This window comes from Sciurus vulgaris, assembly GCF_902686455.1.
Source record: "Sciurus vulgaris genome assembly, chromosome: 9".
In the NCBI taxonomy this organism is placed as follows: Eukaryota; Metazoa; Chordata; class Mammalia; order Rodentia; family Sciuridae; genus Sciurus; species Sciurus vulgaris.
In genome coordinates, this window is record NC_136469.1 from 24,510,973 (window position 1) to 24,533,388 (window position 22,416).

The 22,416-nt window shown below is 42.0% G+C and overlaps 1 protein-coding gene across 7 annotated transcripts in view; it reads left to right on the forward strand.

The window, feature by feature from the left end:
• The window catches only part of REELD1 (reeler domain containing 1), a 39,958-nt gene that overhangs the window by 288 nt on the left and 17,254 nt on the right, over positions 1 to 22,416 (forward strand). Inside the window, exons 1-5 of one of the 7 annotated variants that reach the window (XM_079154155.1) lie at positions 41 to 5,311; positions 5,834 to 6,006; positions 11,478 to 11,626; positions 13,352 to 13,481; positions 21,619 to 21,725. The exons of 1 other annotated variant lie outside the window; for it this stretch is intronic. The gene's annotated coding sequence lies outside the window, so the exon portion shown is untranslated. Of the gene's footprint in view, positions 1 to 40; positions 5,312 to 5,818; positions 6,007 to 6,294; positions 7,976 to 11,058; positions 11,317 to 11,477; positions 13,482 to 21,618; positions 21,726 to 22,416 lie in introns of those variants that run through there. 5 more of the 7 variants (XM_079154156.1, XM_079154157.1, XM_079154159.1 and 2 more) reach the window with 5 other exon arrangements.

The following is a 22,416-nucleotide window of genomic DNA, read 5'->3' on the forward strand; positions in this document are numbered from 1 at the left end:
AAGCACTGTCGTTTCATTCCTGCTTTGCCTTATTTATTCAGCAGACTACAGTGGTGCATATAATTACACATTCCAGAAATTTCCTTCTTTATCCTATCCCCTTCTACTCACATACAAAATACTTGGGTGAAAATGTTCAACAAAGGCATCCAGTTTCCGTCTGCGACTATAAAAAGGGACCGTGAGGTCAGAAGTTCAGCTGCTGATTCAGTCACCTAGGTAGAAAATAGCATGGGGGCTCTAACAGTGGCACTTCCGCAAACAGAGTGGAAATCCTAGTTGAGTTGGGAGAGAAGTTCTAAAGATTTAACCATTTGCCAGTCAGGCAAAAACCTTTCTGTCAGCAGTCACCCTACAACTCCTCCTGTGCAATTAGACCTTTTAATTTTCCTTGCTCCTTTTAGGAGTACGACATCAGTGTTAATCAGTTCATGCCCCAGGAGAGGAAGAGCCATTCCTGTGCAACTCACAGTCACTTATATGAGCGCAAAACCTAGACCCTTAAACTCATCCAGGTTCCAGTTGCTAAGCTGTGATTGGGAAAGAATGTCTCCTGACTTGCTTAGCAAGTAGCTTTGGGGAAACTTTTCTTTAAAATCAGAGCTGTGTTCAAGTGTGATGTTGTCCCAGAGAGGAGCCACAAGCTTTCATATCGCCTGGCACACAGCAGTGTCTTTGGATTATGGGACTCCTGCTGAGGGGATCTGCACAATTATTAATGAGCTTCCCCCAACCCTGCTGTATTTTCTGAACAGTTTCACTCTAGAAACAACAAATATATCTGGCTGTGGTTGAATAGACAGCAGACAGTTGTGTGAGCTTGCACTGGCCCTCCTCTCCCTCCCTGCCCGTCTACACAGCATCCCTGTTTCAGGAGCCGGGTGGGATTTGCAGTCCTTGTGGGGGCATAATTGGGAAGGGTGGGGAGGGGAGTGCTGGTCCCAGAGGGGCGTGTATGTGTTTGTGCCATTTTATTTTGAAGATCAGAGAGTAATTGGAAACAATTATTTTTTAATTAATAACTCAAGAAAGGTGAACAGAAACATTTCACCAGGTTTTGCTGTGTGCACACTGAAAATAAAACACTTTATGCTTTGCTTCAATAATTTATCACTTCTTGACAGGGGCTTGAAAAGGGTCCAGTCTGTAAGTACAAATCACCAATTTGCTCTTTTATAAATGACTTCTTTTAAGGAGAAAATGGATGTCCCTCCACGTGGAGCACACATGCTCTCATTTGTTTTGTAGAATATGTGGGGCAGCCAAGTGACTGTCCCTTCACTCACTCACATCAGCAGTCTCTAAAAGCAGTTCCATTGTTATCTCCCACCAATCTGCCATCCTATTTTTGCTAACTTCTTTCCTGACCTCCCTTTCAGCATATGAGTCTTTATTTCCCCCTAGCCATCTCTCCAGTTTAATAGCTCTGTGGGAAAGTAGTGTTTTCATCCATGGAACTACTTTTAATCAAGATCGACTTTGGGAAATGCTACCATTTTTATGGTAATAAAGGCCTGCGTTATGCACTTGGACCAGCGCAAGCTGTCCCTGGGGTATACCTTCAAGTAGTAGAAGTGTGAAACAAAGTATAAATGCTAAAATTACTTTTATCTTAACTGTAGCCTCCTAGAGGTCAGTGAATGATTTCCAATTGCAGGGAAGCAAAGACATTTGTTCTAGGTTGAAGAATTTTTCACTTGACTAAATGTATGCTCTCTGTCTCTGTGCCCCCCAAACCCTGGCTGCCACACTTTTTCCTGGGCTATGACAAAACAAGAATGTTTAGTGGGAAACAAAATCGTGTCTGATTTTTTTAGACTTATCTGACTCTGCATTCTGTTTTGGTCTTTGAGCTATTCCTTGGCTAATCTTCCAACAAGTTGAATTGATTCTTATTTCAAAACTGTTTATCCCAAAACAGAGCTGTTGACAAGTACAAATACAGATGGCAGACATGTGGTCTGATTTTCATGTTCTCCATTTCAGCATTCAGGGAGGGAATGTTACTGAGAGATGGTTTACATCTTGAGCCTCTTGTTCAAGTCAATATGTAATACATGCTAGGAGTTTTCTAATTATGTGGCAAATAGTAACAAATGCTTAAGGGATTTCCTTAAGATCCGAAAACACAGTAGCATCAACTTGGTGTGTGAGGCTTGTCACCCTGGAAGCATAGATGCCACCTTCACCGGGGAATGGTCTTTGATAAGCACACTGACTCTCCGATGACCTCAGTACAGCATTCCAGCGTGAGGATCCAGTCTTTTCCTTGCTGTGGACAGACAACACCTTTTGTTGCACTGACCTTTGTCCTCAAGGCATATGACCCTCTGGAGATTGGCTCACGCTTGTATTCCAAGGCAGATTGCAGCCCACACAGTGACCTTGCAATTCACAGCCAAACTGTTTCAACTATTGTTTTTTCCTCCACAAAAAGAAATTGTTGGTGAAAGGAAGGCAACCTGCAATTCTCTCTTCTGACTTCATTTCAGGAGGCCTGATGCTCAGCAGCTTACTGCTCACTGCCCTTAGTGAGGTTGTTTAACTAGACTCTTAAGAGGTACATGGTTAGTTATGACCTCTCTGGAGTCTGAATATCCAGCAGCTACTTCAGTTCCTGTAGCTGCTGCCTGTTGGTACATAGCAGTGAAATCACAAGCGTTGCTGATGTTGACATATCAGTTTCAACTCACCACTGGAGTCCAGTTAGCCAAAGGGTGCATGACCGTAGGGGTGGGCAGTGGTCCACTCTGGGTGTGAGGGAACAGTGAAGATAGCCCCAACTGTTACTCGCTCTGTGCCTGTCAGCCTGCTTCCATCCTCTAGAAGGTAGGGGAGGTGGCTGGCAAGTAGGGATTTGAGAAAATGGTGGCAGAAATCAGTTTCTCATTGAGTGAATAAGAACTGTAGGCAGACACTGTGCTGTGCCTCATGGAGGAGAAAAGGAAGAGTGACATTGTTCACATCCTCCATGTCCAATGGGGCAATGGAGGTTCCATTCTAGGTTTAGATATATATGTGGGGAAGAGGTCCCATACTTAATTGGCCAGAATTGTGAGACTTCCGCAAATCTGAACACTTCGATTTGATCATCACAATGTATGTTTCTATCTTAAAATTCTAGATACACTCAGGACTAGATAATTTTGAAATCGGTCATTTCTATCGATTTATCTGTTTCTCTGCAGGCCCATGTGGTTCAGTTCCCATCTGTATACTCTTTTTTTTTTTTTCCTCCCCTCCTGGCAGAAGCCAGATTTTTCTGTGGTTTAACTGAACAGTCACATTGGCAGTTTTTTTATTTATTTGAGATCAGTTTTGATTCATCTGTAGTACTGAAGTTTTTCTTTTCTTCTTAATTTCAGAGTTATAGCAGAAAGATGAACATATTCTAGAACTTCATAAAATCACAAAACCTGAAACAGTGGGGATAGACTAGTTTTCAAGGCCTGCTTTACCAGACTGTTCAAATCCTTATGAACTCCATTGATTCTGAGCTTTATAATGGAATGAATGCCAATGGGTGTGGCAAAATATACCTATAGTTGAATTAAAGGCAAGGCCAGTGTGTGAAAAGTTAACATAATTTTAGAGAAGTGGTTTATTATCATCATGTACAAACTTCCAAATCACTGTTCAGTAGTTACAGCAAAGAGAAGTCCTCTTGAACTTGCAACAATAAAGAAAAAACTAGAAATTTGTAACATGTAGTTGAATAGATATTACTATGACATGGGACAACTCCCCGCCACCCACTCCAAGTGGTATAAAAACAATCTCCAAATCTCAGTGGTTTGAAACAACACAATTCTCACTCATGCTCCATATACAGAGGGGCCTGATGTTTCCACCATCTCAGTGTGAGGTCTTGGGTCTTGCTGCCATAAGGGGAGAGCATAAAGAATCACTCCCTGATCCTTAAGTGTTTTTGCTTAGAAGTGACACTTGTCACTTCCACTTTATTAGCCAAAGAAAGTTGCAGGACCAGGGTTTACTTTTGAGTTTTTAGGAAAATGCAATCCTTACATGGATTCGGGAGAAAACCAAAAATGATGGTGAACATTGGTAATTCCTATCTCAGTGTCTGCTTCTCCAGAGAAACAGGACTGATGGGATGGATATGGGGAGGGAGGTTGCCTCATACAACCATGGAGGCTTGACATGTCCAACATCTGCAGGGTAGGGTTGTAGGCTGGAAGAGTTGCAGTTTGTATCTGGCTTCTTCCTCCCAGAAAGTCAGTATTTTTGAGGTCTTCAGCTGTTTGGATGAGGCCTATCCACAAGATGGAGCGTGATCTTCACTTACACTCAAAATCTTATGTAACTGTAATGTCATCTAGAAAATACCCTCAGCAATATCTAGAGTAATATCTGACCAAATATCTGGACAGAGTAGCCTAACTGAATTGATATAAAGTTAACCACCCTGATATGCTGCTGTGTCCTTTACCTTCTAGATATTCTTAATCATCCTCCATAAAGCATACCGAGGCATAAGGGCTCAAAGTGGTTTTTTATTGCATTGAAAAAAGAATCCTTCCTTTGTTAAGCTGGGGTCAAGAGACTTGTGTTCCTGCTGTCTTACTCATTTCATTAGACAAAAGAAAAATAGTGACTGTGATTCCTTCATAGTTTGAAAAACCAGATCTAGATAGATTGGGTGTTATTTTGTTGTTCCAGGTTAATTTACAAATTCCCAATTAATAAGTTTCTAGATTTAAAAGAAAATGCAAAATTTAAGAATAACCTTTCTATAGATCAGGCAAACATCCCAAACCAAACAAATATGCGAGCTATCTCCATACTGTGGGGAGATGACTGTGGAGTCTTTGGTATGTGTCAGGCCATACTCTGTGTAAGGTGTCTCTCAGGGCTGGGGTGTAGATCCGTGGTAGAGTGCTACTCCTAGCATGCATGAGTCCTCTGGGGTCAAACCCCAGTCCTGGAAAAAAAATTTCTAAAACAAAGAAAAGACATGTTTCAATGGCATGTTGTACATCACATCTAAAACTTGACCTTTTGATACATCAGGTGTGCATGGCTTACCTTTCATTATATGCCCTGTCCTCTATGAGTATCTTTAACTTGAGAAAATGACTGTGCTACCTGTCTTCTTCAAAGATGTGCCCTCAGTAGGACCTGATTTCTTTCTTTTTCTAATGGTGACTCTGGCTGAGCCTGCCTCAAACCTCCTTCCCGAGCCTTGGCACTGTTACGAGTGTGGAGGTTCCCCAGGGATTGCCCCACACAGAGGTGCAGTAGAGGAGCCATGTGGAGATCAGCCCCACCACCCGACTCATTAGCCAGCTGAGTGAGTCCTCATGCTCCCCTCTCGTCCCTAAGCAAGGTAGTCCTCGTGCAGATGAGGACAACTGAGCAAAAGAGGTTAAGTGACTTGCACTGGGTCGCTTGGGGAGTTCCTGCAATTAGAATAACAGCTTTCTGCTGTTTGGTCAAGTGCTTAAATGCTGGCCTCCCTTGATTCTTTTTTCTAGCATGCATTTAATCAATAAATCAATTTCCTCTCCTGTTCATCCTCACAGTAGTGCAAAGAAGAAGGTCCCAGGTTGTGCACACAGACTACTGTCCTTCACATTCCAAGATGATGTAGCTGACAGTGATTTGTTACCATTCTGCTCTAGTGTGACAGGAAAGATCAATAGGCAGCCAATAGCCCTTTACACACTGGCCAAGGTACAAAACTGCCCCTTGACTCGGGTCTGCAGGCACTGTGTGCAAAGACTAGCATTTTTTGAGATGATTATCTTTTAGAATTTGTCCCCTCTGAGTCTCCTGAATCCTAATTACTACTCAAAAGGTTGTTTCCCAACAGCACTTAACCAGTCTTCATGTCATAAGCTGTGCATCCTCGGGCCCAGGAAGTACCAGAGAGAGATGGAGGAAGACTGTGTGTGAATCTGAATCCCCTTCTTCCTGGTCCAACTCTGACTCCTGACTCGATCCATTGTGCAGTCCCGTTTGCTCAGATGTTTAATAACAACTGAAGTAAGTAGGTGCCTCTTCTCCAGTGAGATATTATGTGAATTACGTTTGGATCTTAAGTGTCCCCCAGAGGCCCTGTGTTCAGCCCCACAATGCCATTGTCGGGAGGTGGTGGAACCGTTAGGAACTGGGGCCCAGTGAATGGAAGCTACATCTTTGGGGGTGTGTCCTTGAAGAGGGTTTGGGACACTAGTGCCTCTCTCTCTATCTGCTTCCTGGCCCAATGGATCAGCAGCCTTGCTTCATCCCTCACTCCCTGCCATGATGTCTTGCCACAGGCCCCAAAAGCAACAGAGCCAACTGACTGTGAACTGAAACTGTGAGCCAAGATAAATCTTTCCTCCATGTAAATGGATTTTCTCAGATATCTGACGATTCTGCATCACTTGCTACCTGCTCTGTACCCCTTTATTCACATGTGTCCTTAGAACTTTTCCCGGTCCCCACTCTTGGATATACAGCCACCGTTCTGCAAATGCTGTGCACCCCAACTCTGAGCACACACAGGGCTTATCTCAAATCACTGCCCAATCCAACCATGTTGTACCTTTCATATTAAATATATTTTGTTTTATTCACGTACAATTGCTCTTTTCTATTATTTTTCAGTTTATTACAAAACTTGAGGGAAGAAAAAACACTTTTTATAAAAACTCTTCATTGAAACAAATCACTTTGAAAACTATATGGAAAATGTCCAGAATTTCAAGAAATGTAGAAGGTCTTGACCAAAACATCATATCATTTCAGAAAAAAGGGGGGAATCATCTATTTTAAGAAAAATTTTAAACAGAGAATGGTTAAAATCTTTTTCTAGAGAATGGAGACTATTTCCCAACTGTCTTCCTAAATGAACCTTTTTTGTCTGTGTAGAAAAATGAAATTACTGTTTCAACTGAAAGGAAAACCAAGGTTAAATAATCAAGCCATTGGACGGAGAATTTAAGAGCCATCTTTTTGTTAAAAACCAGGGTAGAGGGTTGGAGAGATAGCTCAGTTGGTAGAGTGCTCGCCTCACAAGCACAAGGCCCTCGGTTCATATCCCCAGCACCGCAAAAAAAAAAAAAAAAAAAGGGGTAGACTTTTAATGGGATTACTTTTGTTACTGTCATTTATTTCCCTTTAATGAAGTGAAACTTACCCAGAATTAACATTCTCTCTCTCTTTTCTGTTTTATGGAAAGACCAGTTTTTAGACTATACAGTCCCTGTTCCTCACACACCCTCCTACATAACCCAGACATTGTTACCCTCCAGCTGCCCCTCTTCTGGATTTCATAACAATTAGCAAGCTTTCTCCAAAATCACTTGTCTCTCCAGGCTGTTCTCATACCTTAGTCCATGACCTCAGGGTCACCTGGTGGGTGACCTAGGTGCTTTAGAAATTTGACAAAACCTCAAGAAAGAGTCTCCTGTCAGGCATGTATGTGAGAGACACATGGCTACAGCTCAAGCCTACCACTGAGACTGGATCCTGGTGCCCTTGTATCTGGAAGCTTCTCGAGGGTGGGGCTTGTGGTTTCTAAAGCCTGAAGTTCCCTGGCACATTGTTGTTCACTTGCTGCTCTCCTGTGGACAAGTAATTACCTAGAAATGCAGTCCCCACGTCCTTAAATAATCTGCCTAGTCTTTGGCAAGCATTTTTGCTGCTGAATAGAACTGTTCTCATCCGCAGCATCAGGCCGGTCATCACGACTGGGAAGTTTGGACACACTGGCAGGGAAGCACGTTGTGGTGCAGAGGGAGTGTCACTTCCTTTCATCTGGGGGAATTTTGTTCTGCTGCAAGCTGCACATCTGATGCATTTTTACCTGCCTAGCCAACAACGTTTTGTTGCTTAGACATCAGAACAAACACCAAGGGTGACCAATGCTGGACTCCTAAAGCGGGAGGGCTCCCTGGTGGGGAAGTGTTGGGAATCAGACAAAGTGGCTTTCTCTTCTTGGCGTGTTAACCAGCAAACAAAATAAACGGTAAGTGTAATCAAGCACATATCCTGGCCATTATGAAAGCAGGTATTGAAAGATTTAGGAAAAACACGTTGTGGGATAAGATTCCAGAACTTTAAGAGCCTTTGTGAAGTTTCATCCAGTGCAGAACCTGCAAAGAGAGAGAAAACAGGGAACTTTAGAGAGTTCCAAATAATGCTAACAAGTTATGGGTATTCAAATTGTTTAAACTTCACAAAACCCCTATAATGTGGATGGAATAAGATGTATTCCATTTGTAAATAGGTCTTTTTCCATATACAGGTGAGGAAATAGAAGCACGGAGAGGTGAAGAAACTTATTCAACATCACCCAGCTAGAAAGGGGAGGGCTGAGGTTTAAGTCCAACCATCTGGTTCCAAAAACTTTAAACACCTACCACCTGAATGTGCCAAGAAGCCCAAACCCCTCCAGGTTTGGTGACACACACCTGCATTCCCAGCAACTCAGGAGGCTAAGGCAGGAGGATCCCAAGTTCGAGGCCAGTCTCAGGAATTTAGCAAGGTTCTCAGCTACTTAGGAAGACCCTGTCTCAAGATAAAATATAAAAAGAGCTGGGGATTGAGTTCTGTGATAGCACGCCCCGGGATTCAATGCCGTGTGTGTGTGTGTGTGTGTTCCAAACCCCAAATGTGCTGAGACTTCTCAGACTAAATTGAACAATAAAGAGACAGACCCACTTGTGAGATTAGCATGGTGTTCGCAATTGGCCTGAGTACTGAATTGCTTAGTGTCATGTTTCTTGTTTATTGTTCATAAAAAATGATCTCCAAGCTGAAAACATTTCTAGGAGAGAAACAGAAGCCACCAAACCACAGAAGAATATCTCCTCTAGCCTAACCTGGACTCTGGTGGCACTGAATTACATCTCAATGCACACAGCAACTTGCCACTGACGCAGGAAACAGAAGCCTATGAGAGACTGAAGAAAATGAGATATGGGCAAATGTCTTGCTTAAAAGCAGAAAGGAAAGGCAGGGAAACAGCAGACCAGAGAGCTTCATGCTAAGACCTTGAAATACTCAAAAGGAATTAGATATTTTAAAAACAAAATAAGGTGTGATTTTTAGGAACCAGTTTGTGTTCACTTAAAGAAGGCATGTCAAGACCACAGAATATTTTAATAGGTTTAGTTTCTAGAGTAGAGGAATATCACGATTGTAACATCATCTTCATCATCTCCATCTCCTTCAACATCATCTGACCTGGGCTCTGCAGACACTGTCTCCTTCGACACTTAGACCCAGCCACTCAATGTCATTGTCATGGCCTCTCTTCCTAAGACCACAATGGACAAAATTTCTCAACTTGGTGCTCAAAAATAAAATAGAGTTGTTAATGTGATAGAGGGATTTGTAACTGCTCGGGGAAAAAAAGGTTATGTCAAGTAATAAAAGATTTTTCACATGATGTATAGGCGGGGACAGATCATACTAGAAGTAATAGAATCAAGAGTGGAAAAGTTCAATAAACCAGAATGAGGACAAAGACAACAAATTGGAGACAAAAAAAAAAAAAAAAAACATTTCAATTGAGGGTTTGGGTGTTTTTGTATTTTTTATAAAGTTACATAACAGAGTTTGGGAGATCCAGTACTCTTACATCTCATTGTTGGGGAGAATTTTTGGTTTTCTAACTCGCCCACGCAGTCCCAATGAATAGTTCTCTAGTTCCATGTTTGTTAGTCTATGTGATATGATCTGGGAAATGAAATCAATTTAGTAGGCAAAGGGTCAGCACTAAAAATAATTAAATAGAAAAGAATCAAACATATAGTAATTATTTGTATTAGTGTATTAAACTTTTCCTTTTTTTTTAGTATGGGGGATTGAACCCAGGGCCACTCAACAACTGAGCTACATTCCCAGCCCTTTTTTTATTTTTCACTTTGAGACGGGATCTTGCTAAGTCACTTAGGGCCTCCCTAAGTTCTGAGATTGACTTTGAACTTGGGATCCACCTGCCTCAGCCTCCTGAGCCACTGGTATTACAGGCATGTGCCGTCATACCCAGCTAGTGTGTTAAATTTTTGTCTCCATTTTTTTTCTTGGTGTGCGTACACATGATGATTAAACAAAATATATTATCTTTTATAGGTTGTGGTTAAAAAATTTGAAAGCCACTGCAATGGCCAATTCTTAAATATATTTCTTTCATTCTCCATTGTAGACACTGTCTACATGGAAATCTGGAGATGTCTGCTTTGTCTTTGCTTAAGTCTGAATTGTAGGAAGATGTTCGCTTTTGAATATTGAATTTAAATGTGTCTTGCTGTAGCTTGAACACAGTGCTTGTGGCTCTACCTTGCCACACACTGGCTGTATGATCTTGCCAAAATCATTTTATGTCTTTCATCTGAAAGTGCCTGTCTATAAAAATATTACTAATAAAACAATAATACTTTCCAAATCTATTGTGAGGATAAAACCAATTCTTTAAAAGAGAAGGCACTTGAAAAACTATGAAGTTTTTACAAATGCTATTCCTTATGACCCTTAAGTTAACCTAGGACTAGCCTAATCTTTTCTTGTCCATTCTTCAGTCACCATGAACTTTCCCCCAAGATGAAACTCTGCCTGCTCAGTTATCCTTCTGAAATCCATGGTTTGCAGTCCATGAACCACTGTTGTTTATGGTCCATAAACCACTTGTCAAAATGTGTTCTTGTAGGATGTGTTTATTTTATTTTATTTAAAGTGTAGTATGCAATACAAAAAAATGACACGTAACCTATGAAAATAACTAGGTTAATAAGCTCCTCTTATTGACAATTACTTTGCTTTTTCAAAAACTATTTTTAATGGTTGCATGTACCCTATTTTCTATAGAAATAAAGTAGGGTCCCCAGAATCTAATTGCAAAGGTAGTTTAGTAATCTCAAACTATAATGAAACAATTATATCCCTTGTTGGTGCAAAATTGCACCAAAATTTTTTTTTGATTTTGTTTTTGTTTTGAGTATCATTGTTTTAACTTAAAACATATATATATATATATATATATATATATATATATATATATACTTTTTTTTTTTTTTTTTTTTTTTTTTAATCTGCCTGCTGGTGAGCCAGATAACCTCCATTCTGGGTTTAGGCTATCATTTTTTCTCCCTGACCTAAGAAAAGCATTTAACATTTGTCCTTGTTTAATTTCATCTTGTTAGATTCAGCTCATTGCTCTGTCCTGTCAAAATCACTTTTCATTACTATTCGATCATGCGGTCATCTGTCTGCTCCACCCAGTGGCTGGTCACCCACAGGCCAGAGTTGAATGTCGCCCACATCTCCTTCACCCAGCACCAAATCCACAGAAAGACTCCCATCCAGGTGACGGGATGAAATCGAATATCAGCGTTCCTTTAGGCAAGATCCTCTTGACAATTTAGAATCTATCTAGTTGTGTTTGAAATTTTTTAGTCCATTTTTGTTCATATGGTCCATAAAGATAAGGAGAAGTAGGAAACTGATTATGTTTCCCTTTTTTACAGAGCCTGGACCAATTGTATTAGACTGCTTTTCATTGCTATGATCAAAATACTTGACATTAACAACTTAAAAGAGGAAAGATGATGATGATGATGATGATGACGACGACTACTACTACTTTGGCTCATGACTGCAGAAGTTTCAGTCCATGGTCAGTTGACGCCATCATTTCTGAGTCTGTGGTGAGTCCGTAATTCATGGTGGAAGGCTATGGCGAAGCAAAGGTGCTCACTTCCTGGCTACCCAGAAGTAGAGAGAGACAAGAAGGAGCTGTGGATAAGATATAGTCCCCAGGGCATGTCCCTAAGGACCCACTCCCTCCAACTAAGTCCTACCGCCTACTGTCTCTACTTACCTCCCAGTAATGCCATCGGCTATGGATTAATGAATTAATCTATTGATGAGTTTAGAGCTTTCATGATCCAATCACTTCCCCAAGTACCAGCTCCTGCACTTTGCTGCACTGGAGACCAAGACTTCAGCACACGAGTATTTGGAGGACACTGTATATCCAAACCATAATACCATTTTTAATGGGTCTAAGTCATTTGTGTTAATCAGCTTTTTCATTGCTATGACCAAAAGACCTGACAAGAACAACATAGAGGAGCAGTGAATTTGGGGTTCATGGTTTCAGAGGTCTCAGTTCATAGATGTCTGACTCTATTGTTCTAGGTGAAAGGTAAGACATCATGGGGAAAGGGCATGGAGAGGAAAGCAGCTCAGGACATGCTATTAGGAAGCAGACAGAGCTTCTAATACAAATTTCCAAAGGCTCACCTTCAGTAATTCATCTCCAGCCACTTCCCACCAGTCTACAGTTACAACCCAGTTAATCCACATCAGTGGATTAACGCACTGATTGGGTTACAACTCTTCTAATCATTTCACTTCTGAACGTTCTTGCATTGTCTCACACATGAGCTTTTGGGAGACACCTCATATCTAAATCATAATACCATTAGAATAATCTAATAAAAATAATTAGTAACATGTGAAGTATAAGGATTCTCAAGGGAAACAAAACCAATAGGAGGTATATAGCAAGATAGATGGTGGATGGATGGATAGATAGATAGATAGAGGCAGGCAGGTAGAGAAAGAGATTTACTGTAAGGTATTGACTCATGTGACTGTAGACGTTAAGTACTATGATCTGCTCTCTCTAAGCTGTAATCCCAGGAAAATTAGTGGTATAGTTCAAAGTCCCGAGAACCGAGAGTCAATGATAGAGATTCCAGTTATAGTTTGAAGGCCTGAGGATCAGAAATTCCAAAGGTTAATACCCCAGCTCAAGTAGTCAGCAAATCCAACTTTCCTCTCTTTTTTTTGTTCTAGTCAGGTCTTCGTGTATTGGATGAGGCCCACCCACAATGAGGAGGGCGTCTGCTTTACTCAGTCCACTGGTTCAAAAGCCAATTTCTTCCAAAAACACTCACACAGACATGCCCTGCTATCTGGGCATCCCATGGCCTAGTCAAGTTGGCACATAAAATTCACGAGTGGTAAAGCTTTTACTAAAATGTTGTGTTTAGGGATGGGGTTGTAGCTCAGTGGGAGAGCATTTGCTTAGCACATGTGAGGCACTGGGTTCGATCTCCAGCACCATATAAAACTAAATAAACAAAATAAAGGTATCATAAAAATTTTTTTTAAATAAAATGCTGTTTTTATATACTATCCAGTAATTTTAAAGTCTTGGTATTATGTAGAGTAAATCCTATTTAGTAATGTTCTATATCTTATTTACTTCAAATTATATTTCCATAGACAGGACATAAAAAAGCAAAATATATTAAGAACTGCCACATCTGGATTTTGTTTAAACTTATACGGCTTCAAATATTAGCATTTTTTCTTTTTTGCTTAACTATAGATCCTTCAATAGTATGTGTGTGAACTGGACTTTTGGAGGAAAATTCAGATGCTTTAGTGAGAGGAATAATATGGATGCTAAATACTGCTGCTCCTTCACCTTGTGACATGAGGGAAAGAGTCAAGGTGAGGTAGTGTAGTGAAATAGTATTCAAGTGATATTATTGGTTTGGTCTGTGGTAGTCCTGTTAAACTCTCCAACTGTTTTTATGTGAAGAAAAAGTTAAGCCCTGACTGGAGAATTGGGAATTCTGATATTTCTCCTTCCAGCTTAATGAACTGCTACAGTGATTGGGAGCAAATGATTAAACTTCTCCGTAGTGCCACAAGCTCATGACAGTGGGCCACCCTCATGCACTGGAGGTGTGTGTAAGAGGACTCACAGATTTCAATGTCACCAGGCAGTTTGGTCTCTAGAGAGCCAGCTCGAATTCTGGCAATAAGAGCAGGTGCAACATTTTGGGGTACTGGGGTGCTACCCAAAGTTGACTTCAACAGGAAGCCAGTGAATGAGGTCTGTCAATTTTGGATGTCATGTAGTAGAAGAAAGGGCTGTGATAGTAGGCCTGCAGTTGGTTTGGGGTAAGTGTAGACCCAGTTCTGAAGTGGAGGGTCTATGTTAGTCAGCTTTCCATTGCTATGACAAAACACCTGAGAAAAACAACTTTTATGGAGGAAAGTTTTATTTTAGCTCATGATTTCAGTGCTTTCATACATAGTCAATTGGTACCATCACTTAGGGCCTGTGGTGGCACAACACCTTGGTTGACACAAGTGGTGGAAGAGGCCTGTCCATCTCATGGTAGCCAGGATGCAAAAGAGAGGTGAAGGGTCTAGAACTAATATCTCCTTCAGAGGCCCCTCAGTGACCTAACTTCCTCCCACTAGTCTCCACCTCCTAAATGTTCCATCATCTCCCAATAGTGCCACAGGCTGGTGACCAAACCTCTAAAACATGGACCTTTGGGGGACACTTCAGATCCAAACTATAGCAAGGTCATGAAGCAAAAGAAGGAATTTGTCCTACGGAAATTGTCAATGAAAGTGAATCAGAGAATCACTTCTGGAATTTGGTACTTGTAGGTGCCTTGAAAAATGTCTTCAAAGAAAAATTTAAAGTGTTGATAAAGGACTTTCACATTCAAGAATTTTGATATTCCATTGCCAAGGAAGAACAGAAGTCAACCAAAAATTTTCTTCTTCCTACTGTTTAAAAAGTTTTTTTGCCATACTGGCGATCAAACCTAGTGCCTTGCGCATGCTAGGCAAGTGTTCTACCACTGAGCTACACCTGCAGCTTGGGTCACTTCTTCAGAGGAGAATAAAACTAATTTGTTGTGACTGTTTCTGTGGTGGGTGATCAAAAGTCAGTGTGGAGTGTGCGAAAATAAAGGATATGTAGATATTCAACCATGATGCTGCGTTCCTTAACTTTAAAAAGAGACAAAGGAGATCTATCCAGATAACTTTAAAATGCTGTTTAATTTGAGAAAGTTTGCCATGGATGTAAGGAAGGGAACACATTGGCAGTGTTTAATAGTGAGGACTTCTGAAGTCCAGATGTGTTTTGATGACTTTTACCTGCACACCTGGGAAAAGTGGGTTTTGCGGTCAGTTTGCCGAATTATGGTGGGTTTGCTGGGCTAGGGTATGAGGTCTGCAGTGAGAGAAAGTTCCAGAGAGGTTTCTTACTTATCCAGAGTGGTCTTCTAAATCCTGGCAGTATTGGAGAAGCAGGAAATTGAACTCTTGCCCCTCGTCCTTAATTAGCTTTCTAGAACTGTGGCATGCCACTCTCTGCATCAGTGTTCTTAACACTTGTAACAGGGTAGAGTTTGGAGGCACAGGCTCTGGCACTGCTCTGCAAGGGTCTCAAACTCAGCTCTTCCACGCTTTGGCATTGCAGCCTCAAACAAGGCACTTGAATCTTTCTGCATCTCAGTTTCCTCTTCTGTACAATGGGGAGGGAATTAGAGCATGTTTTACTGGTTTTTTGTGAGCAGTTCCCTGGTGCTAGGTCTGCTCCTGATTGAGCACAGGATGGAACTCATCCTTCCAACCCTGCAATAGTTGGAAGAAGAATGTATTAAAATAAATGAGCCGAAGAGAGCTCCGAATAGAGAGATGCACACATCTCAGTCTTCCTTGGTTTATGTCTATGCTAAATTTGTTTTAATAGATGACTTACGATGTGCACAATATTGTGCAATGCATTCAGGCTAAGCAATTTTAAGATGATTCCTACCCTCCAGGGTTTAAAGTTAGGTCAATAGAAAAGACAGCATAAATAAAACTGATCAGTAGCAATCCAGGGTAGTGAAGGGCACCAAGAGCCCACATGAGGATGAATGGTACACATGGCGGAGGATCCTAAACAAACACTATATATCATTCAGATACAGAAGTCCTCCGAGTTATTTCAGTACTTTAAAACTAATTTAAAAATTTAGTCTTTGAGATTACTTTTTGGCATTCAATCCCAAGATGGGAATGTTTGCAATTTTTGAAAGGAAAAGGGAAATTCTTCATCAAGTCCAGGAGATTGTTTTCCTGTTCCTATAATGACATGATATGGGATCACACCTCTCCTTATTGTTTATCTCATGGTTTTGTAATTATCTATTAACTCATTTGTCTCCATTACCAGCCCTAAAGGGACAGAAACTATGTGCTTTTCATCTTTATAGCCCTGAGCACGTGGTTGGCACTTTTGGCCACTGAGTGACGTTTGCTTGAAGGAATAAGTGAGTGCAGAGTACACTCCAGCAGATCTAAAACCAAGCACCGCAGACTTCCCTCTTTCAGATACTGTATAGATATTATTCGTCAGGTCCTCTAGATGCCAATCATTTTTGATCCTACCTTTACCTCCATAAACTCTCTAAATCTTACTTACCACTTCTTCCTTTTGCTATCATTTACTCTATCAACATCTCAGTCCCCAACAGCCTAGGTCAAGGGGGCTGGGGAGATAGCTCACGTGGTAGAGTGGAGATAGCTCACGTGGTAGAGTGCTCACCTTGCATGCAGAAGGCCTGGGTTCGATCCCCAGCACTGCAAAAAAAAAAAAAAAAAAAAAAAAAAAAAAAAAAAAAAAAAAAAAGCCTAGGTCAAGTGTGCCTCATTTTGTGTCTGGATAATTATACCCTTTCTCCCACCTTCACACCATTATTCAAGTATTGAATGTCCTGTTACCCTCCCCATCTACCCAGACTCCTCCTAGCCTTTAAGATCCACCATCTTTTCTAGTTGAAAATTCTGGTACCTTAGACTTTTGTAATGTGGTTCAGCTTTTCTCCTGGTGGTGTTAGTCAGCTTGGTGGTGCTTTGGCCAAAATACTTGACAAGAACAACTTAGAGGAGAGACAGTTGATTTTGGCTCATGGTTTCAGAGATTTAGTCCACGGTTTGTGGAGTCCATTGCCCAAGGTGAGGCAGCACATTATGGTGGAGGGAAACTGCTCAGGGCAGGAGGACTGAGAAGCAGAGAGGGAAGGAGAGCAAGGGGACCCTCAGAGCAGATGCACCCTGGCCTCTAGTGACCCACCTCCTCCAGCCATGCTTCACCTGCCTTCAGTTACCACCCGGTCCATCCATTCAAACTAGGATCAACTAATTAGGTTCCAGCTCTCACAATCCAATCACTTCACCTCCAAACATCCTTGTATTAACACAGGAGCTTTGGAAGGGATACCTCATATCCAAACCATAACATCTCTCTTTTGATAATAGCTTTTATTAACTGCCATGCATCATTTCTAGTGCATCTTGTCCTTATAACACCCTTGTGAGAAAACTAAGAATCTCCCCAGCTTACAGATGGGAAAACTGGGGCTCTTCAGTTTGAGTGTGTCCAGGGTCACACAACTAGCCCACTGTCTGACTTCAGAGCTCTTTCTTCTACACCTTGCAATCTCACCTCAAGTAAAATGTCACTTTCTAGAGAGATCCTGTTAATACTTTCTTTTATCAGCAGACTGTCTTCCATGTTGCTTTACAAATAGTAAGCACTCAAATATTAGTTTTAGAACCTTGATTGCATTGTTCTTTAACAGGGAGAATGAAAGAGAGGATAAATGGATAGAACAAAAGAACGAAACCATTATTATTACTTTGGTCCCAGGGATTGAATCTAGGGTTGCTTAACCGCTGAGCCACACCCCCAGTCCTTTTTTATATTTTATTTAGAGCCAGGGTCTCACTGAGTTGCTCAGAGCTTTGCTAACTTGTTGAGACTGGCTTTGAACTTGCGATCCTCCTACAGGTATACACCGCTAGCCTGGCTCGTTCCTCTTTTTTTTTAACGGCAAAAAGTACTTGTATAGAGAATAAAGCCAAAGTCAACCAGCCTGCTAAATGTTCATTGATTTCCCATTTTTATGTAAATTAAAGTTGAGTTTGAAGATTATTATGAATTTTTTTCTCTTTTATCGCACAGATGTTTCCAGCATTCCAGAAATTCGTTGGTGTATTTACTTACTTGTTTAATCTATCTGAACATTAAAATATTGATAATGACACTAGACTGTGTGAAAACACTGGTCAATTTCAATGGATATTCACGACTGAGTTATGAAGAGGAAAATGTCCTGGTAGGAATGGTCAGTCATGAGTTACCATGGGTTTGTTCTCATCTCCAGAGACCAGTATGTGAAGAAATATCCACATGATCAGAAACAGGACTGGAATAGTGAGCTCAGCAGGTCCTCCTTCCTGAGAACTCAGTGGATGCTTTGAGATGTTTTCAAGGTTGACTCTTAAATTGGGGGTGACATGGGAAGTTGTTGATATTTACATGTCAGACTTTGATCTCATGTCATCTCAAGACATTTTAAGAGTAGCTCATTCCTATACCTTTATGACTACATAAAACTTTAAAAATTATATACAATGCTCTAGCTGGAAGAAATCTAAGTGATTATTTAATCCAAACCTTTTCCTTGATACCTAAGGCAGCCCAGAGAAGTTAAGTGATTTGCTGAAGGACACAACGTGTCTGATTTATAGCCATAAAACCCACCATGAGACTTTCCCTGTGTGTGACATTAATATAACTGTTCTAGTCATGGCCATGGGATGTTAACATAATGGATTTAGTTCTGTTAATATATCAAGTTCAGCCAAATTGCTAGTGTGAAATGACCTCTGGCAGATTCACCAAAAAGCCCCCAAAGTTTTCTCTTTTTGGGTGCTGTCGGCTGGGCTCCTCCGGGTGGACACAGGGAGTGGAAGCGCTGTCTCTCCCCTGCGCTGTCTTTTGTTCTTGCTTCTCTGCTTGCTTCTTTCGCACATTCTCTCTCTTTCCAGCTTGCGGGTGGGGTCTGTGCCGGATGCCTCCTCTTGGACACAGGCCCCATCAGCTTCTTCCCCAAACAAAATGCACTGAGCCCTTCCTTTGTGTCAAACCTCATGCTAAGTGTCACCACCGAATCATAATGGCCTCTTTGTAACTTTCGACACTGGGCTGCAGGTATGGGACTGTAGTTAGCCTCATTGTTGGAGATGAGGCTTCAAAGCTGTTCAGTAGCAAAGCCGTGGTGAGAAACCCTATCGATCATAGCCTGAAAGCTGTGTAAACTTGGGCAAGTTATGGGCAAGTTTCCTCACCCATAAAATGAGCTCACAAGAGTGTGGACTTCTTGGTGTTGTATCAGTGAGTAGTTTACTAACTGGTTGACGGGAACAGCACTGCTGGGTCCTACACAGCACTGAATAAATGCACCGTTGTGTTTAGTCACTACCTTATCTTCCTAAGCACACTGTCTCCTCCAACCGACCTTGCACGTGGTACCACATGGTTGTCAGGCCCAAGCCTGCGCCATGACACCTTTCCTCACCCGCTCTCCCTGGTGTAGACCTCCACTGCCCATTTGGGTAACAGCCTCACGTGTGTCCCCTGAGCGCCTGAGACGTGGCTTTCCCGAGCTGAGATGTGCCATGAGTGTAAAATCCACACGGGCTATCAAAGACTTGCTATGAAACCAGAATGCAAACTATCTCACCAATGATTTTTATACTGATTACATGTGAAATGATGATATTGTTAACATATTAATTTAAATAAATATACTAAAATAAACTTCATTTATTTTCATGGTTTTTTTCTTTTTCTTTTTTCACTTCTTACTTTTTTGTTCCCCATAGGGTCACTAGGAAATTTTCATATGTGACTTGCATTGTATTTCTTTTGAGCAACCCATGTAAAGTTGCCTTCCATTTTCTAGGTCAGATTCCCAGAAGGAGTTTCTGGTTCAACTCTGCTCAAAAGCACTCTCCCCTGTTACCAGGTTATTGTCCCCGTACCCTCCACAGCAGGGATGGTGGCATGGGCTTGCTGCCAGCTCAGTGAAAGCCGTGATGTGGCACGCAATGAGGGCTGTGTCTAGTAAAAGGAGTTCTCCTGGTTTCTAACACAAAATGTCACCTGAGTGAATGGCGGGGTGACGTATTCAGCATTTTAGATGTGCACTCTTGAATCTTTGCATCCCCTTCTAACCTGGTAGTTGGGTGTTTGAGAACCCCGACCTCAGGGAGTTTGTGCTATAGGGCCAAAGCAGAGGGGTTGGTAGGTTTCAGAGGTAGATTATGCCAGTTGACCAAGGGTGAGGGATGAGGTTGAGAAGGAAGGAGGTAGGGAGACATTTGCAACAGAGGGGAATGGAGAAGAGTTTAGCCACAGTTCCCCAGCAGCAGGGGGAGGCTGCCCAGTGGAGGGCAGTGGGTATATGGTTTGGATGTGAGGTGTCCCCCAAAGCTCCTGTGTGACACACTGCAAGAAGGTTCAGAGGAGAAATGATTGGATTGTAAGAGTCTTAACCCAATCAGTGACTTGATCCCCTGAGACGGATTAACTGAGTGGTAACTACTGGTGGGGTGTGGCTGTAGGAGGTGGAAATTGGGACGTGGCTTTGGGTATGTATTTGGGTTTGGTGAGTAGACTCTCTCTCTGCTTTCTGATCACCATGTAAACTGTCACATTCTTCTGCTTTGATGTCCTCCTTCACCTTGGGCCCAAGGAATGGAGCCGGCCATTCATGGACTTAGACCTGAAACTATGAGCCCCCCAAATAAACTTTTCCTCGTCTATAGTTATGCTGGTTGGGTCTTTTAGTCACAGCAGTGAAAAAGGTGACTAAAGCAGAGGGGGACCTCAGAGGGGAATCTTCTGCATTGCTACAGATTTGAGCCCCCCTTTTGCATGGAAACTGTTGAGTTAACAGCCTCCAAGGGGCCAGATGAGCTCCGAAAATGGGCAAATAGCAGTCATGGACGATCCTTACCCTAATATTTTAAGCCTTCGAGATTTTCTCATGACTCAGTAGGAGACTGAGATTCCCTCCATCCTAGTGTGACAGAGGCTTAGAGGCAACAGATTTGATGGGTTGGAATTCAGTAGGGAGAGGGTGCATATTGGAGTCCGAGGCCAAGGAAGGCCAACTCCCCTAGTGTTCGTAGGGTAGAAAGTATCATTTACACTCACAATGAAAGTTTAAGAAACTTGGTCTCTAAACCAGCGCTTTGCTTATTAAATTACTCATTCAATAGAATTTTCTGACATGGAGACTAGGCTTAGTGGTCAGACCACTGCTTTCCCTGGAGCCCTCACCTCATATCCCCCTGCAACATCAATCCTAGAACTCCTTTTTGGAACTCCCTTTAGAGAGTGCCAAATCCCACTAAGCCTGCCTACAAATGATCTCCTTAGTCCATTCCTCTTTCTTTATCCCCGTTGTTACCTTTGCAAGCTTCCAGGTGACGCTGATGTTGTGCTCTCAGAACCCCACTTTGAGAACCACCTTTGACTCTGTGCTGTTATCAAATGTTCCATGTGATTTTTAAATGCACACAAGTTTGTGAAATCCAACTTCAGTGCCATCAATATGGGAAGAAATGTACTATGTAATTTTAAAGAAAAAAAAAACACCAAACATGGCTCTGGAGTGTCAGTTGCATTGCACCAGACTGAGTGAAGAAGCAGAGATTGCTGAGATATGTTTGAATCAAGCATCTTCCCCTTGGCAGGGAGACCAAGTTAGAGACTTCCAACTTTATACCAGGATACCAATTCCCATCATGTGCAAAACCAGTCTCAGATCTTTCTAGTTCTTCACATAGGCTTGAACAAAGATGTAGCTGGACACTGTGTGTGAGTGTGTGGGAACATGGTTTTAGGGACAACTAATACGATTTAGGCTGGATTTGGACCCTGAGGGATGCTTCCTGTAGATGCTGAGGATTAGTGGTAACAGCTGTCATCCTCCTCATTAGAGCAAAGACTGAAGGAGAAGAAAGGACTTTTGTTTAAAGGATGTGATTTTGCAACTCTGGGGGGCAGGCGACTGCTCCGTCAAGCCTGAAGGAAAGCATCTCCCTAGGTAAGTGGATGGTTTGGGGAGGTTCAGATAGACAAGGTGCTGGTGGGAAAGAAGACTCCGCTGGAGCTAAGGCTTGGAAGGGTGAGATTTGTGACTCTAGCTGTGGAAGGGGTGTGGTACTCTGAAGCCCCTGTTTGATCTGCCTCTGGAAAGGACACCCCCTTCTACGAAGTCTCAGGGGCACTTTCTAGGGACCCTTGTGAGAGAACAGGGCCAGTGCCCTGGGCAGCCTCTGCTGAGAGCATGCCTCCGCCACTCACGGTCATTCTCTCAGAGTTAGAGGAAGCAGCAGGCATGGCGCTTTGGAGAACAGGTTTGACTTGTGCTACAAGAGAAAGACATGGTCTGAAGGACTCTTAAGGCAAGCCTAGGAACTGCTGATCATATTCCCTTCTCCCTGCAGCTGGAGGTGGTGGTGATGGTGTGGGAGGGTGAGACGGGGTGGATGACGTGACCTTGGGTTATATGGATGGTTCTCTGGCCTACTGTTTTTATAGCTAGCTTCACTATATTTGGGGGTTTTATTTTTACTTTTCAAAACCAACGTTTTAAAGGGGAAGACTTTGACTTCCCTTGTCTCAAAGGCCAAAAGTCTTTAAAAATGCCTGGGTATCAAAAAATAAGAACATAGAACCGTTTTAAAAAATACCCTATACAGTCCTGAATATGTATTCAAAGAGCTTTTATCTGT